Source organism: Fringilla coelebs, assembly GCF_963513975.1.
Source record: "Fringilla coelebs genome assembly, chromosome: 18".
Taxonomy (NCBI): domain Eukaryota; kingdom Metazoa; phylum Chordata; class Aves; order Passeriformes; family Fringillidae; genus Fringilla; species Fringilla coelebs.
In genome coordinates this window covers 15,093,855-15,112,326 of record NC_140044.1, presented here as the reverse complement: position 1 = coordinate 15,112,326, position 18,472 = coordinate 15,093,855, and the positions used below count along the sequence as shown (strand labels likewise).

General features: G+C 45.3%; 1 protein-coding gene across 4 annotated transcripts in view; it reads right to left on the bottom strand.

Annotated features, from left to right (window-relative positions):
- Positions 1 to 7,778, bottom strand: part of NDRG3 (NDRG family member 3) — a 67,705-nt gene extending 59,927 nt beyond the window's left edge. For all 4 annotated transcript variants that reach the window (XM_084217935.1, XM_084217936.1, XM_084217937.1 and 1 more), the window contains exon 1: positions 7,720 to 7,778. The gene's annotated coding sequence lies outside the window, so the exon portion shown is untranslated. The remainder of the gene's footprint in view (positions 1 to 7,719) is intronic.
- Positions 7,779 to 18,472: the final 10,694 nt, after the last annotated feature.

Sequence of the window (18,472 nt, the reverse complement as noted above, 5' to 3'; positions counted from 1 at the left end):
GATCAAACCAGCTCTTGAGGACATTTCCTGAAGCTCAGCCCCAAGTGACACAAGCACTCAGCTCACTGGCTCTTCCCAAAAGCTGCTTCTGCGTTACCTCCCAGCACTGCACATTCTCATCCGCTCTTCACTGCTGATGCTGGAATTCCTACAGAAATCCTGCTCCCTTCAGGATATCACAGTTAATAATAATAATAGTAATAATAATAAATTAAATTTTTAAAAAAGACAGAATGACAGACTTCTTAAACAATGTTCAGTAAGGAAAGATAATTTTCTAACACCTAAAACCACTGCCAGAAATGGAATGCATTCACATGGAACAGGCACAGGACCCCCCTCCTGGAGAAACCAACTGGCAAGCTCTGCAAATAGTTTTAAAGACATTTTTATACTGGTTTGAGTGTAGCATACATATAATTATAGCGGCCTAGAATTCCCCTTGAGAACACTTCATTTAGGTGATCACTACCAAATGTCACATCAAAAGCGATTTCTCACAGTGTAAGCTCAATCACTATCCAAAGGGCTTGATGCGTTCATCATTCTTTTGAAGCCTCTGGAGTACACGTGACCAGGCAGCCCTGGTGTTGACACTGTTGTTTTCCAGATTTCAAGAACTGCTCAAATACCTGGATACAGGACTGTCAGGCTACCTAAAATTCGGAAACTGTTGCCAACATTCCTATGCATTTACAAAGAATTAATGAAGACATACTCAACATCAATAGGAAACCAACCAAACAAAAAAAACCAAAACCAGTTAAAAACATTTGGTTAAGAAAGGTGCAAGAAGTCTCTGTTACTACTTTGGTATGACTATCTCAGGCCAGAGAGAGACCAGAAAGGTGGCATGTCCTTAAGACTGGAAAAGACCTCTAAGATCATTCAGCCAAATAATTAAAACACTAAATCATAAAAAAAATCTTCCAGTTACCAGCCAAAGTATAGATATGGGAGGGGGGGAAGCAAATATGACAGTATTTTTTATCCCTACACCTCCACCTCTATGCTTCCCAGAATGCCACCACAGAATTTCAGAAGAACCAGGACAGTCCCCAAGGAAATCAGATCAGCAAAGGTTTTTAACTTCCTTGCAGGTCTGGGGTGAGAACTGGAACACTGGCTGAGTGACAGGGAGTGCTGCAGTACAGTCAACTACTTTTAAGGCAAGTAACACCTCTGAGTAACCATGAGAGACCTGAGATGGCTCCTTCCCTTGGAGCATAGCCAAACAGAAATCAGTCAGCAATTACTGTGACCAAAGAGTCTGGTCACAGATCCTCTGACCACATGCAATACATCCAGACAAGCACATATTCAAACACCAGGACAACAAAAATCAACCCAACCTGGCCTTAAGTTTTTTCAAAAGTTTCTCCAACTGCAAGCATCACACTTTGCAATTCCACATCAATAACTTTTTTGCATGCTGGAAACGGGAGAAATGCTCATGTTTTCTATGATTTGAACTGTTGCTGAAGAGATCAGAGAAAAAGCTTTTGGAGAGCAACAGAGCTCGCCCACATGTGGAGGTGCTTCCTGAAGCTTGGCTGGCAGAGGGAAATACTTTGAGTTGTTTGGGGCATTTTAGTAGAAGCTTAGAAAAACTTTGTGATCCCTTGAAATCACAGGGAATTTGTCTCTGGCTCCTGCCTCCTGTGGTCAACCCCACAACTGAGTCCAGGGGCAGGATAGCCATGAGCGCCAGGTCTATCTAAAACAGTTATAAATACAGAAATTAAGTGTCCAAAAGGTATTGAATGCCTGGACAATGGTTCTGCTCAGTGGGGCAAAAAGAATATTTTAAACCTTTACTCTCTTATGTCAAGGCCCCCCCCACATATGGCAGCAATCCCGGGCTGGGGTACACCTGGATCACTACAGTACACAGCCCACAGCGCTGCTCCTCTCTGCGGTGGAGGCCTTGCTTTTCTTCAGTGTGGCACTGGGAAAAAACAAAATGACACTTAGGCAGAGATGACCTGAACTACTCCATTAACTCTTTTCTACAAACAAAGCTACAGACCTCTGTGCTTTTGTAGTCACTCTGCTGGAAAAGTCCAGCCCTTTTGCAACTTAGACATTTGTGCTGAAATCTTGAGAATGACAGATTAGTAACTGAAAAATATCAGTTGAGAGCCCTAGATTATGCCAACTCTTCAGTTACAATAATTCAGTTCTACAGCACAGCAGCACAAATTAGTGTGGTGCCCAACACCATCAAGTCACATTATGGCCAGGCAGACAACCCAGGCTACAGCCCAGCACCACAGGCTAACACAGGCAAGCCAAGGACTCGCCACATCGTGACGGACAATTTTCTACACAACACCTCCTTCCTTATGTTTCTTCCAACACCAGAGCAGCAGCTACAGTGATTGCACGATATACAGTTTAAAATGCTGAATAATATCCCTCCTCTTAAAGCAATGTCCTCTCTGCCAACCAGCAGCCCGGCGCTCCCTCAGCTCTGCTCCCAACTCCAAAGCAGTCCTGGACCTCCACAGGCACTGCGACCTCACAGCAGTGTGACCATGCTCACCTGTGTGGGGATGGAGCACAGAGGCCACTCACTGACCTGTGACCTCACAGACTGTTTAATAAACATGAATTGGAAGGAATACCTACTGAGCGTTCCATTCACCTACTGCTAGAAGTAATTTAAAAAAATCTCTCACTGATTTTTTTTTCCCAATAATGAATGCTTCCAATTAACTACTTAAAACGTGTCAGGAAGTAATAGTTTTATTATGTGGCTGAGCTAATCCACATGAAGATTTTCACCAAACTCTGTGCCTTTCTTTAGGTCAGCCAATGGATAAAGCCCAAATGCATTGTAAAATGAGAAAAAAAAAATCTTCCCTGGCTTGCCTGAGGGCCATATGATATATATCTGCCAGTACAACACTACTAAGTCAGCATTAATTTGTAATTTGTTGGGCTCATTTTCAGTCTGAGCTGTCTGCAGGCTGAGGGGCAGCAGGAGTGCCAGAGGGGCACAGGACAGGCGGAACTGCTGCACAGCCAACACCCAGACAGCTTCAGAAAACCCTGAGTGGGAAAGCCCCTGCCTGGACTAACACGCAGCTGAAAGCAGACCACAGAGGGTGGGTGTAAGTGGTCAATTTTCCCAGGGAGAGAGACTGCAAGGAGCCTTTTGCAGCACTCTACTATACACTGTATTCATTAAGTCCAGAAAAAGGGGCAAGGAGCAGTGAAAGTCTCCTGAGAATACAAGCTATTCTGAGAACAAAGAGAAAGGCTAGGTGAAGGCTGCAGAAAAACTCTCTGAGAGAAGTAATGGAGAAATAAAACAACAGATTAAATTCAGCACAAATAAAGTTCCAGTCTGAAGATAAACTGTCCTTATTTCACATATAGAGTGGTGTGCTCCAAACTGACCATTAACATTCAGAAAATCTTGCTGGAGTCAGAACAGATTGATTAAAGCATCAGTTCAAAGTCATTCAATGCATGAAAAAATAATGTTAGAAAATTATTAGTAATAAAACTACCATATAAAAATATAGAATGGCTACGTCTTAAATCCTGGATGCAGTGCCTGCTCCTTCCTTTCAAGAGAACATAACAGAAAGGAAAATATTTTTTAAAAGGAAACAAGGTTCGAAAATACAAATGAGAAATAATCAATCAGGCTAGGGTTCTTCTGCCTGGAAACAGAGATTGCTGCAGTGACATACAACAGAAATCTGTAAAATCATCAACTGAATGGAGAAGGTAAATTGAGATCAGTTCTTCACTGTGTCCAAACAATACAACAGCTAAGAGATAGGAAATGAAGCCAGCAGCTGCCAAGTTCAAAACAAAACAGAGATAGTCAGCACCTACAAGTTGATTCTGTGCTCTGGAAAATCTCCCATGGGATGTGGCAGTGCCTTACATTTAAGTGGATGGGAGACATGGGCTAGTTCACAGAAGAAAAATGCATTAATCATGAACAAAATAAAAGCAAACAACATCTACCTCTTGATGCCCTACAAATGACAAGAGACAGGAGGGCCATCAGTCAAAGGTTTATATCACACATCCTGATCTTATGATCTTCTCTTTTTGGTCACTGTTAGAAAAGAACAGTGTTCTTACATGACAAAAATCAAGTATGTCTCTGGTACTCCTCAGACCTTTTTTGAACTCACTCAGCTTACTTACCTGGCAAAAGCTGATCTTCTGGGGAGATGAGGACACAGTGGGGCTGGATTAGTACTCTGATTATTCAGCAAACTGAACTGGATCAGGAAAACCTCCAGTAAATGCTGAAGGTGGTATAAGACAGAGCTAGAATATGTGACCACCCCTTTTGCATGGCAGCCAGTCTTTTGATCAGTTTAAGATGTAACACACAGCTTCATCACCAAAGCAGAGATGAAAAGGAAGCAACTGATTGCCTATCTTCTCTGTTCAAACACACAGGTTAAAGCCACAATTCCAGCTCTTGTGGAGGGAAAAAACAGTGTAGCTTCAAATCTTTAGTCCATCTGCTAACTACAAAGAGAGTCTGGTTTATACATGACCAAATAGTAAAGGTTACTTTAAAATTAAACATTACATTTATAACCTCTCCTAGTTTTACATTATGTAAATAAGGAAAACCCCTTTGGGGAACTAGGCCCATTGTAAATACAGAAATGCATCCAAGTCTGGAGGACAATAGCCAAATGAAAACAGAGCTATACCTTCCATGCTTCCCACAGCACCCACTGGATTACCATAATAAATGGGGCTATACCAGTCACAGAATACAATGGGATATGACCAGATAGAAAATGGTGAGTGATCAGTAAGATCATTAAAAATCCAGCAAATTCCATTTATAATTCAGAATTTACAAGAGCAGAACTGAAAACCAAGTGAGGTTATTTAAGTCTCTCATTGATTCTGCTTTGCACAGAAGTAGGCACAGTCACCCAGACCTTTCCACAGCAGGACCACATTACAACTGCTCTGCTTAATAATTGATTGGACTGGCCAGAATACTGAGAATTCCCAGAGAAAAGCAATACAGGATTTTATTATTCCTTCCAAACTATATTCACATAAATATGAAACCACTGAGGAGTACTGAGACACCTATCAGGACCACTGTCTTCAACATTACACAAGGAAGCTACCAAACCACTCCTCTGCTCCTGAAACCACCATAGGTTAAACCAGGCCATAATATTCACAGACTTCAATAGCCTGAGCCAGCCCTGCACAGTGCCCCACATGAGCAGCACAGACATATTTACTTTTATCCAAGACACAGCTGACACGATGAGCACAAAATAAGCTCTGCTCAGGGTTATGGTGTTAGCACTGCCCATGGAAACAGAACTGAGGGTTTGGCTTTGCCATTTTCCAGGAAGAAAGTAAGATACTGTTTGTGAGAATTAAAATGAAGCAATTAAAAATTAAAACCCCTAGTCTCTTCTTACGCATAAAAAAAATCCCCCCCAAAATTTAAAGCTGAATTGCTTTCTTTTTTGTTTTTATTTTCATCCTTAAACTATACTACAATTATATTTTTTTGTGCTTCTCACTGAAATACTTATATGTTACTACTTTGCCGTAATGCTTACCTTGAGCATACAACAAAGGAATGTTTAAAAAAGAAGTCTCAAAAGTATCTCTACAAAGATTTTCTAGTATATCTTTAAGGAATCATAATACATGTTGTATGTAATAAAACTTCTGAAATCTAAAGGTACCACTACACTTATACTTTCCAATGGAAAACACTGAGGACTGTGTATGACAAATGTGAAATAAGAGCTGCAAATGGGAGCACTGGAGGGTTTCTGAAGGAGAGATCAGAAAAATCCAAATCAAACCCATTTATTAATTTCAATTAATTTTTAACCTCAGATGCAGAATGAGTAGCTAGGAACATAGTTACAGGCTTCAATAATGCTGCTTCAAGCAGTTGTATAATTTTAATTGTATAATATTGTTTAATTTTCATTGTGTAATATTTCCAGCTTCTAACTTTACAAACATCTTGATACAAGGCAAATATAAGGCACATGAAGCTGCTGCCCTAAGACACAGTGCTTTGTGTGCCACATAAGGCTCAAAATCCCAAACAAATAATTGAAATTGGAACAGCCATTGCCCCTCTCGAGCCCCCTCAACAATTCCAAGTCCAGTGGCCCATAATCCAAATGAATCCTACTGATCACTTTGCTTCTTCAGGACTCCACCCCAGTTCAAGAAGCAAGACATCTGGTAAGCTCTGCTCACCCAGCCCAAGGAAATTATTGTGCTAGAAAACTTTCATGCTAATTTTAAATTGAGCTCCCTCACTCTACATCACCTTTCTGCTTTTTCCCCACAGACTGACACACTGCTGTTGCACCTGGTTTGCCAGACTCCATCATTTGGAAGACAAATGTTGTTTCTAGACAACAGACAAGGCAAAGCAGAAGCTAAAGCAATGAGCAATGAGCCTCCAAGACCTCTGAACATGGGACACTCACAAGCATGCCTGACACACACAGCAGAACCAGATTCTTATAGAATGGCCTGCGTTGGGAGGGACCTTAAAGCTCACTCAATACCAACCCACCTGACATGGGCAGGGACATCTTCCACTAGACCAGTCTGCTCCGAGCCCTGTCCAACCCAGCCTTACCTACTTGTATTCCATTCTTCTCCACTTGTAACCCCCATCTTCCCATCACCTCGGTATTCCAACACAAAAACTCTTCTGGACTTCCCAGACAAAACCCCCTGGATCCTTCCCAGACAGTTCCTGTTCTCTGGAGCAAACAGGCGCGTGACCAAGTCACAACCTCACAGCAATTCATGCTGTGACTGTACTTTATCACGACACTATCGCACACCGGCTCCAACCTCCTTGCGAGGCACCAGAGCACGGTGCAGACCCCAGGCTCTCCCTCGGCCATGCCACACTGCGAGGCGGCGCCCCGAGCCGCCGGGACAGGGCTCCCGGCCTCGCTCGTTTTGTAACACCCCATCTTCTGTAGGGCCCTTTATAATGATGCTCCTTAAGACAGCACAAGCCTCTGATTTCGAGACGTCTTTAATTACTCCTTGTGACTTACACCAAAACCAAAATATTCATTAAACAGAAAAAAGAGACATGATGCATCAAGCCAACGAAAATCTTCAAAAGCTATTCCTTTCCCATTCACATCCCTACAAGGCTGGGCCGAATTAAAGATAAACACCCAGTTTGCGTTGTCCGAACTAAATAATACAAACTAGAATTCTGAGATCTGAATACCAAAAAGAAAAGCTATAAACGAGAGAAAGCAGAACGCCCGACGCACTCCCGTCCGTTATTTACATGAAAAAACCATCTCCGTAATAACCTCGGGCACTTCCGAGGCGTTTCCCCCACTCCCAGCGCAGCCCGGTGTGACGAGGATCATTTCCCACTCCTGCGGGGGGAGCGGGTCTCCCGGCCGGCACCCCACAGCGGAGCCGGGCCGCGCTGAGCGCCCCCGCTCAGCGGCGCGTCTCGGCGGGGACGGCGGCGGCACCGATCCCCCTCGCGGTGAAATCACCCCGCCGGCGCAGGGGCGCGGCGGGACACACAGCGCCCGCGGGCGCGGCTGCCATTGACTCCGGCCCGCCCGCCGCTGCCGCGTGGCACCTGCTGCCCGGGAGCAGCCGCGCGTCCCGGAGCCGCAGCGGTTCCGCGGGGTCCCGCGGGTGCGGGGGCAATCCCGTGGGGGCTGGCCTGGGACTCACCTGGACCGCGGCACCACCGCACTCCGCCCGTCGCGGCACAGAGCCCTCTGCGCCTGCGCGGAAGCCGCCTCTGCGCGGGGTCGGGACTACAAACAACATGGCGCCGCCCCTCACTGCCCTCGGGCGGCGCCTCTTGCAGCCTCCCCCTCCCGCCGGCAGATGGCACCATCCCGCTGTGCGCGCCCGCCGGGCCCGGCCCGGCCCCGCGCCGGCCGTGAGGGCACCGCGGGCGGAGCCGTGCCGCTGGGGCTTGTCGGGACCGCGCCGGGGCTGCCGTGGATCGATAGGGTGGCCTGGTGTGAGCGCGGCTGTCCCTCCGTCCCCGCTCGAGGGCCGCAGCCGTACCCGTCCCACAGCAAGCTCGCTGCCAGTCTGACAGCGCTCCGAGGCGGGCGCCTGCTGTCCTCCACCTCCTGCTGCCTTTCCCCCTTTCTAGGAACGTCTCCAAGTGGAAGCACTCCCTTCCCGGAGTAGTGTGGCATTCCCAGGGCCTTTCGCTTTACCCTCGGTAGGGCTTTACCCTACATATTTAGGATCGAGGTATTTCCCAAACCTAGCCTGCGCCCTGGTTTCTGGTGCCACCCTGTGGTCTTTGCCCTTGAACAAGTCTTGGAGTAAACAGCAGTTCAGGCAGCCTCCACCAGCTGTATTGACTGCGCCTCCCTACGAGCATCGGCATTTTCTTTGAGCTCCCTCTTCAGAAGTGTGCACGAAGTGATCACTGGGTACCAGCCAGTCCCCGAACGTACTGGCTGAGACAGGCCCGTGGTGGAGCTGAGCGTACCTGTGAAAAATGCGTATCTTACGATTGGCTTTTCGCAAATATTAAAATGAATATTATATGTGTTGTGTTAGAAAGTAATGCTGTATTAATTCTCTTAAGTAGTGTGTTAAATATAGTTTTGGGTTTTAACAAAATGTTAAAATAGAAACTATGCTATGTAAGATACTTTTTTTAAAGAAAGGACTTGCAGCGAGCTGGCAGCCACAGGACACCTGAATCTTTCCGAGAAAAATAATTTATTGCCCTCTTATCAGAAGAAACGAACTTCTTCCCGCCTCGAAGGCGCTGTTAGGATTAGGAGGAAGAAGGCGACGATGACCAGACCGAATCCTTTATTTGAATGGGATTTATGCATCATGTATGAAGTGTATGAATATGCAACAGGCTGTTGTTTTTAAGGGTTAATCCCTTGTTAACGGGTGTCCTTTTTCGGGCTTGTGCTGCCCAGAAAAAGGTACCCGGACGTCTGTAACTCTTTGGTTTTTTTGTCTCATATTGTCCTAATTCAAATTGTCCAAATTATTATTACTCTAATTGTATTACTATTTTTATAGCCATTTTATTACTATTAAACCTTTAAAATTTTAAAAACAAGTGATTGGCATTTTTCACATGGACGCCTGAATGGCCCTGGCCAGACTCACCTGGGAGCCCCACCCCACCCTTGGAAGGCCCACTCCGGCTCAGCCCAGTGCCCTCCTCCCTGCCTCACTAACAGGAAGGTGCCCGTCTCCAGCTGTGCCTTCTCAGCTTGGCTCAGAATGGACCTTGGCTTTTAAGTAGCTTGTCCCTTGGGCAGACCCCTACAATCTGTATTACAACCCACCAACCTTATTCTAATTGGACAATTTTTAAACTATATATTTTCAACTTTTGTTTCATATAGATGCTTGTTCATATAAAAGCCAGTAAATAGTACCATGCCAAGTAATGCCTGCCCCTTCTTGCACAATACCGAGCATAATTCCAGCTCTTTGTAATACCTTTGAACTTGCCTTGGCTACCAAGAGCTAGAGAGGAAGGAAGAGGGGCTAAGTGTGGACTTGTGCAGGCACTATAAGCAAAAACATCAATACTGCTTTTTACATTTTTAGGGATTATGTAAACTAGATTAGCTAATTGGAGCAGAGGTAGAAAGAGGGGGATTTCCTGCCACATGACTGTAAATCATTGGCTGGTTCTCCCACCCAGGAAGCTGCTTTTAGGCTGTCTGGTGTGGCTGGTCCCCACAGTCCTTGATGTTGTCGACGTGGATTAGGTGCTGGAGTGTATCCAGAGAAGGGCAACACAGCTGGAAAAGGGTTTGAAGCACAAGATCATGAGGAGTGGCTGAGGGAGCAGGACGGGGTCAGCTCCTCCTGCTCCCTCCAGGAGAAAAGGAGGCTCCCGTGAGACTGCAACTCCCTGACAGGAGGGTGGAGCCAGGCTCTTTTCTTCGGCAACAAGTGACAGGATAAAAGGAAATGGCCTCAAATTTCTACCAAGGGAGGACTAGATTGGATATTAGGGAAAATTTCTTCACTAAAATGGTAGTCAGGCATTGGAACAGGCTGCCCAAGGCCGTGCTGGAGTTACACTCCTGGAAGTGTTCAAAAAAGTGTGGATGTGGCAGCTGGGTGTTAAGGGAACTTCCCAGTCTGACCATTCCCAAGACTCTCTGGCAGTCACTCTTCCACCACCAGTGACTTGACCTGCTGGGACTGAAGCCCCTTTGCAGCAGCAGCTCCAGTGAGCTGAGGAGTGCCCTGCTTGACTCCCTGCACTCCCCACTCTCACAGGCAGACCAGCTTTCTCACCAGCTCAACCCCAGGTTTCCCATGAGAGTCTCAGATGTCTTGTTCCATAAAGCCCTTTATTCCTGGCACAGTGACACAGAAACAGCTTGAGCTGGTGCCTCCAAGGAGCAGCCCAACAAAGGACTCCTGGGCTTTTATCCCCTCACAGTCCAAGCTTGTGCAAGTCTTGGCTCTTCCTCCCTAGTCCTCAGCTCTTGCAGTGTCTGAGCAGCTGGCTGGGCCACAAGTCCTGTGCCCTTTGTTATGCACAGGGTCACCTATTTGAACTCAATCTGCAGCTGTCACTGCAGCTGCACCACCAGCTCTTGCACTGAATGGATTCCTCGACAGAGGGATGTGGTTCAGTGGTGGCCCAGGCAGTGCTGAGTTAACAACTGGACTTGACGGTGTCAGAGGGCTTTTCAAACCTTAGTGATTCTGTGATAACTCTATTATTATCTCATCTGTGCCTGTGCTGCAGAACAGCAGTCCAAGATCCCATAAAAGGCACCAGCATTTGCCCTAACACCACCTCCTCCCCATGTGTTTTTGACTGACCTGTGGGGTTTTTTCCTGCAGTTCTCCCAGAAAGTGTTCGTTTCTATTTTTCTCCAGGAAGACACTGAAGAAAAGTGGTGCTGTTGGTAATGTCATGCAGAATTATACACTGAGATGTTGAACATCCAATGTAGCAATAACCACCAGGAGGGCATAGGTGAGGGCTGGGAAGCAGATGGCTCTCTGGCTGTGCAGACAGTCAGTGCTTCTGGAGTTGTTCAGTGGAGCCAAGTATCCTCAGTGTGGCTTTGGGCCAAGGCTCCAAGAGGATGGAGCTGCTGAGGCCCTGGATGGGCCAGCTGACTTCACACTGATACTGAAATTGTCTGGATAGAAACTGTGTAACACAGTTTTGAGTATTAGAAGCAGACATTCTTGATTGCAGCGTGCTGGTCACTCAGGGGGATCCTTCCTCCATTCCAGTGGGATGAGTGCTGGGTGAACAGGGATTTTATCATGCACACTGATTACATATTCTTTAGCTATCCCCATTTCCTTGGCTTTATTTTACATAGTCTCACATCTTATCAGAAGTCCTTACATGGTTCTTTGGGCTCCATCTTCAACTTGTGGTGTCCATTTTAGGTGGCTGTTCCTCGACCCCTGCTTTTGAGTGAGTACAATATTGTTGTTTTGCATAACTTCTACTCTGTCAGCCTTGCAGAGCTGAGCTGGCATCCTGCTTGCACTTTGTTGCTTGCTTGACTTCTGTTTGCCTGATTTACATCCTTTATTTGTTTCTCCAGAGCTGTGCTGTTGTGTTCCACTGTGCTTGATAAGAGTAAATGCTGTTCTCTTCTACTGCCCTTATCAACATCAGGAGAGCACGGGTTTCTGTTCATTTCTGAACAAGCAAGATATGGCTGTAAAAGTTCTCGTGTCAGCCTAAATCCTTCACAAAGCTTTGGCTGAATATTCTTTCATTTCAAAATCTACGGTTTACATGAGTTGATGTAGGAGATCAGTAGCAATGAGGCAACTACTCCCTCCATTCAGGTCTGTAGTCAAATATGCTAAGACAGTATTGAAACAATATTGTATTTTAATTCAATTAATTATTTTTCAAGATTTATAGGAAAATTAACTGTTCACTACAAAGTGATAAAACGGTCTTAAGCCAATATAACCCTTATCCATCACTTGCACTATGTGCACATTTAGTGCAGCTAAATTGAGTGTTCGCATTCAGAGGAAAGTTTGATTTGGAAAATAGCAGCTAGAATTCAGTCTGTCTCTGACAGCCTCTCTTCTAACTAATCCAAGTCAGATTTTCCAAAACACTATTGGTTTTTGTTGCAATCAGAGATGTTGGAACATCTCTGCATATTTGCCTTCAGCCCTCTCTGAGGAGGGAGTATCTGCCAGAGATACAACTTGGATAAAACTGAGTCCCCATCAAAGCATCTAACAGGGCTGGAAGGCTGCTGGGATTGGTCTGATTCTGCAAGGAGTTTAAAATCTCACCTTCTCCTCTCTGACGGTTCTTGTGACAGCATAGAAAGAATATATGCACAGCCACATATGTGCTGCTTCAGTGCACAGCGAAGGGAGCCTATTCCATTGATTTTCCCACAGGAGACTCGTTTGACTGTTGAGGGCTTTCCCAGTTGATGGATGCCACTGAGCACCAGGAAGGGCCAATAGGGATCAGGGGACAGGCAGTGAAGGACCTGGGGCTGATTCTGAGAAGAGGCCTCTGCCTTCTGTTGCAGTAGTCATGGGAACAGGCATAGTCTTAGGGTACAAGCATAGCTATGCAATCCCTGCATCCCCAGGCCTCAGCAGGTTTGTTCAGATCTACTGGGCCAGTGAGATTGATTTTCCATGCCTTTCCAGTTTCATGCAGAGAGCAAAGATTGCCTGGCCCTGGCAGCTTCTGGCTGGAGCCTGTACTCCTGCAGGGGCTGCCTGCAGCTCTGCTTTGCCAGGACGGATCTCTCCTGCTGGCTCCATCTGTCCAGCATCTCTCCAGGCTACACAGGTGAGACTCCTCATCTTCAGTCACAGCCAGGATATGGAGCAGCATGCTGCACCATGCAGAAAGCTCCCTGAACGCTGTGCTTTGGCTCATACCAGCTGCTCAAAGAACTACTGCAAAAGGCTGCTCCTCCCCATAAGACAGAGACTGTAACACTGAGAGCAGGGGGCAATGCTGCTCTCCACAAACCTCATTGCTTTGAATCACAGCTTGTGGTTCACTTGTGTCTTTCTGAGGCTTTCATGGAAGCAGAAAAGTTGAAAGGAGCACTCTTCTTGTTTCATTGGCATGTTGAAAACACCTTCCACACCTCCAGACCATCACTGCACATCTGTCACGTTGACCATTTACTGAGGACACTTGAGGGGCAGTGCAGCTCATGGTGTAAATAAGGCCAGGCTGAGGCCGGCTGCTCAGTGCTCTCAAAACAGAGAATTCTGTGTAGGCTGGCTGGTTTGTTGACACAGACCATCTGTGAAGGAACCATACACCTGTCCAGCAGCCAAACACAAAAGATACTTCTGCTTTTTTTCAGCAAAACTCCATTTCTGCCTAAGCTAGACCCTGCTCCAGACACAGCAGCTGGGAACACTGTCTCTGTGTGTGAAAATAGGAGTAGCTCCCTGTCTTTCAGCCTAAAAAATAGACATCAGATTCCTTTTTCCATTACAAATCAGTGCCTTTCCATCAGTAAGCATTAACTTGTTTAGTGGTTTCTTTCTGTGCTCACTTCCTTGTAAGTACTAATGGAAACTAAAGCAGTGAAAGCTCAGCATGCCTGAAAGTACATCTCCATGTTAGAGGTGTGCAGTGGAAGTGATGGAAAATGTGAGAATGTGACTGATGGAATACATTTTTTCACATCTCTTTTTCTGAAAAATCTCTAAGTGGAACAATGCCACCAGGGTTACAGCAAAGGGGAAGAAAATCTTCACAAGACACCTGTGGTATTGTCAGGTTCAGAAGGGCAGGCTGAGGAAGCAGCCAAAATATCCAGATTAAAGATATAAATGTAAATGTATATGTATGTAAATGAATGGCTAAGATTATTCATATGTTATCTCTGATATATTAATTATATATGACTTATATATGTCATATGTAAAATATATATCAAATGGATGTAAATGGATATGGAATTAACTCAGTGCATAGTCTGGAAACAGAGTTGTTTGGGCTGGAGCTTTGGACTGGAAATATGCTCGATGTTTGTAAAATAATTAGTCAATTAAAGCATGAATGATAAAAGACATCCTCTTCTATGCATGGTGCAGTGTAATAAAAAACTGATTAAATGCTTATTAAAAAGAGATCTACTTTAGATATAATTTTCTGAAGCTCAGTCACACCTGAGCACTTGCTTCTCTACAGCAGACCTGTGTGACAAATTTTGTCCCTGATGCAGATGGGCAGGAAACATCCTGTTTCTCACAGGCCTCAGAGCAGGCTCTGAAACAGGCAGTTGTGAGCAGTGGTGTCTTTCTGGGCAGGAAGGTTGGGATGAAGCTCCCAGCCCTCTGCCCAGCTGGGTGCCAAATGTGGGCAGGGGGAGAGCCACACCCCAGGATGAGCAGCTGGACAAGGACATGATGAAAAATTTCTCTGAGGCACAAAGTCAAGGTAAACTGCATCTCTGTCTGCTAATTATCCAACAGCACTGAGGTTCATGCCTAGAAAAAAATCTGTAATGCTTTCAAAAGGACAGATGAAGCCTTTGCAGCGCTGTTTACTCCAAAACAGCTTCAGGCTATTCATTGGCTGAGATTTTTCTTTATGTGGAATGAGTCAGCCAGAAAATGTTTCAAACTGAAGTAAGTAGAAGAAATCTTGAGACAAATTGCTCATAAGAAGGAATTGCTTGCACTGGGTCATACTTCTGTGTTGTAGACTAAACAAGCATTAGTCATCTACCTGCTTATGCAACCACAGGATAAAATGCCCTTGATAGGAGGGGACAGAGACATGGCAAATGCCATTCCATTTTTCAAAAGGGATCTGAGGAATCACTGATTTTACCGTCTCTATCAGGCAAACATATGGAAGATATTCCAGAGAATGTGATTGATAGAAAGATGGGGAAAAAAATCTGGTAGAAATAGTGATGAGTCATGATGATTTTATAGAGGGGGAAGTGCTTCAGTGTTGAAGCAGAGAGACTGGAGGTCCCCAGTAAAGGAGGGCAGGGCTCCATCTGGGTTCCAGGAGACAGCAGAGTGCCTAGCACAGAGTCCTGTCCCCTCCACCAGCCCAGGCTGCTACTCCCTGGCAGCTGCTCCCACTTCCCACTCCACAAAAGCAATGGGTGGTGGCATCCTGGGGTGCCCAATGTGCTGCTCAGGAGGATTGTGAGTGGGCAGAGGTGGGGGCATGAGTGATGCCCCTTGCCTGCAGCTGTCAGTACTGAGTCACTGGCCAGTGTTACAGGTGAGTAATACAATGATTGGCTCTCGCACTTAGGGGATGGATACTGTGTGTATATTAAGAGAAGTTTTATGTATGGTTATGTAATTGTGATCTGTTTTATGGATGACCTCTGTTCTCCCCACAGTCCCCTTTCCCCTGCTCTGTATTGTTGCCCCTGATCAGCCTAGGGCATCAGGGTGTAGAGGTGGGGCAGGTACACGTGCCCCTTGCTTGGGGCATTTGTGAATAGCGGAGGCGTGTTACTAGGGTGGCACGGCATGACAACACCTGACCTCCAATCAAGTTGCAAGAAATTAGTTTCCACCAATGGATGGTGAAGAATAGTTAATTAACAAACTTTGGGAGGGGCCAGGGTTGCCCCCCCGCCCCGGGTATAAAAAGCAGAACAGCCGTTTTGTGGGTATGTGATGGTCACACACTCCCAGAGCACTGCCGTTTTTCCTTATTCAGTCCTTTGTTGTATTTGTTAAGGTTTAATAAACCATTTAAAGTGAGCAGTTGTTTCTCACACCAGGGAGAAAGCAGTGACTCCTGACCAAAGCATCTCAAATAAGATTTGAAAATGAGCCCTGAATTTTGAAAGGAGCTTTCCAGAGAAAGATGGAAACTTCCTCTAATTTCCTCATTCTGCATTTGATTTATGCAATTTTTTTTCCCACATGCTGCTGCCAGCAGTGGTAAACCATAACAGGACTTGTCAGAGAGTGTAACTAGTAGAGCAGCATTAATAATGTGATTAGTGAATGGGTAATAGTCTCTAGGTTGCAAAAAGGCCTTACAACAAAACAATCTTTTCCTTCGCTTCTTTGAATGCTAATGGTCTTCTCTCTGATGTTGTTCTTTTTTTTTTTTTTAAGCTGTAGTTCCAATCCTCGATGAAGAGAGTTGGCAGAGCACTGCTGCCTTCTACCTTGTCAGCCTGGCTTGTGTTTGGAGACAAATTCTAGGAGAAAAACGCACTAAAATAAGTGTTTTTCTCTAAAGAGAGAGGGCTTTAATAATTTTCTTTTCTTCTGCCAATGAGAGAAATGGATACCAGGTGTCATAAATGATCAGCGGGAAAGCCAAGTCAATAACTGCAAAAGATTTTATTTTCACGACCAAAACCACGGTTCTCAAAAAGCCACAGTCAAAGAGACAACGTTGAGCCCGGGATGGGCGCTGAGTGAACACAGATCCGACCTCTATCGCATCCAATCTCCCTCTGTTCAGGAATGCTGTCTCCGGCAGGGCTGTTTTATACAGTTTTTCTGCCTGAGGCAGAGGTGCCCTGATTTCTTTTGTCACCCCACATATTATGAAGTTTCTTTTTACTGTGCAGGCCTGGACAGTTGTTGTTTCTTGGGTGGTGGCAGGCACTGATCATGTCAGGAGAAGTCGAGTATTCAGATGTATGTTTTTGACAGATGATTCTTACAAGTGCTGATCCTCCTTGGGTGTTCCAGGTGGTTCTGGGGGAAGCCCATCTCCGCACCAGCCACATCTTTTACTTGTTAAGGAGGCGTTCTTTCCTGCTGCCACCAGGAGTTTCACAACTTTGGTGTGGTAATCTGTCTCTGGGTTGTCCGTTGTCAGAGGCTCGTTGGATGTTTATTTTATTTTACAATTTTTATTTTATACACTTTCTGCCTAAGCATGAATTACTTTACATTACATATTACAATCCCTCCCCTTCTATATAAACACATTAATTCATGCTTCCCACCACAACCTCTATACATTCTATTATCTATGTCTTGCTGAAGCTACCCCTTCACCTCTAAGAATTTTCTACAAGGAGAAGAGGGACCTATTCAGACCTCCTCGGTGTCCTGTTCTCCTTGTGGTACCTCTTGATATATCCTGTAAACGATTCCATCACTCTTTATTAGTTTTTCAAGTTTTCCTTGAAAAAGACTTCTGCTGCTCTGCTTTCCTGTTCACCCTCCCCCAAGCTCATTATTTTGGGTATTTTGCTGTTTGGGAAGCCCGCTCAGGGTCCATAGGCATGGCTGCTATTTGCATGCCTTGTACCACAGAGTCTATCAGCCTAATTAAGCATGGTATTAGACATGGTAGGAATATGACCCCTGCTACTGAACACATTACAAAAAATACCATCTTTTTCCACCAGGCCCCTTTGAATAGTCGATCCCACCAAGATGCCTGTAGGATAGAGTTCCATTTTTGAACTGGGACATGAGCCACCTTCTTGATTTCTGCTGCCAGACCCCTGATGGTTTTCCCATAGTTGTCAATTTCAATACAAGATTCAGACTCATTAAACTTCCCACAAACTCCCACTTCTTTGGCCAACAAATAGTCTAACGCTATTCTGTTCTGATATACAAAAGCCCACATTTGAGAATGCTGTCGGCTCAATAACTCAAGGGCCTTCGAGGTGTGGTTTGAGACTATTTCCACAACTGCTTGTAACCTGATCAACCTGTTCAGTAGATAAATCGGGGTCCTATATCCCCAGCTTCCCTCTTGGGCCCATGTGGCTGGGCCAAAATATTCTATTATTCTTTCGGCTGGCTATCACTCCTCTCCCCATGTTTGGCTACCGCCTACGACAGGAAGTTTCTTTTTCAGGCTTCTCTTTTCCCTCTTCAGGGTCTCAAATGGGGAGCCCCTAACAGGCTGCTTTTAGTTCTGGGGAGAGTGAAGAATACAGACTGAATCATTCCTAAAGTGCATGATCCTTACCAATTTGGGGGTAGTTCACTGTACACTTTCTTTCCACAAATCAAATAAATTCCATCTGGGGCTTTCCACCTGATATTTGTATTTCCCAGTTCTTTCCAATATCCCCTCAATTCTCCCAAGGGTTGGTAAGGACTAGCTCTGGAGCTTTTAACCCAAAAAAGTCCAATTTTGTTATTCCATTCACTATTTGTTTCTTTTTCCTGACTCCAGTATCCTGTAGGAGGCTCTCATTGCCAGACCCTGCTCCTACTGGTTGAATTTACCACTAAAGTGGATATACACGGGGTATATCTGACCACTTTGGTATATTCTTTCCCCTCTCGGCTGATACAGATAGTTCCAATTACTCTCTGATCCAAAACCCAACCCTCTGTGCTGTCCTGGAGACCTGAGTGTTATCCCGTTTCGAAAGCTGCTCCGGAGTTAAACTCTCACCTTTCCAAGGCCAACTTTCGGCAGATTTCAGTCCCCCACAAATCCAGCAGTTCGACAGTCCTAGCTCTGTAGCAATTTCTTGGATAAGATCAATGAAGAGATTTTGGTTTG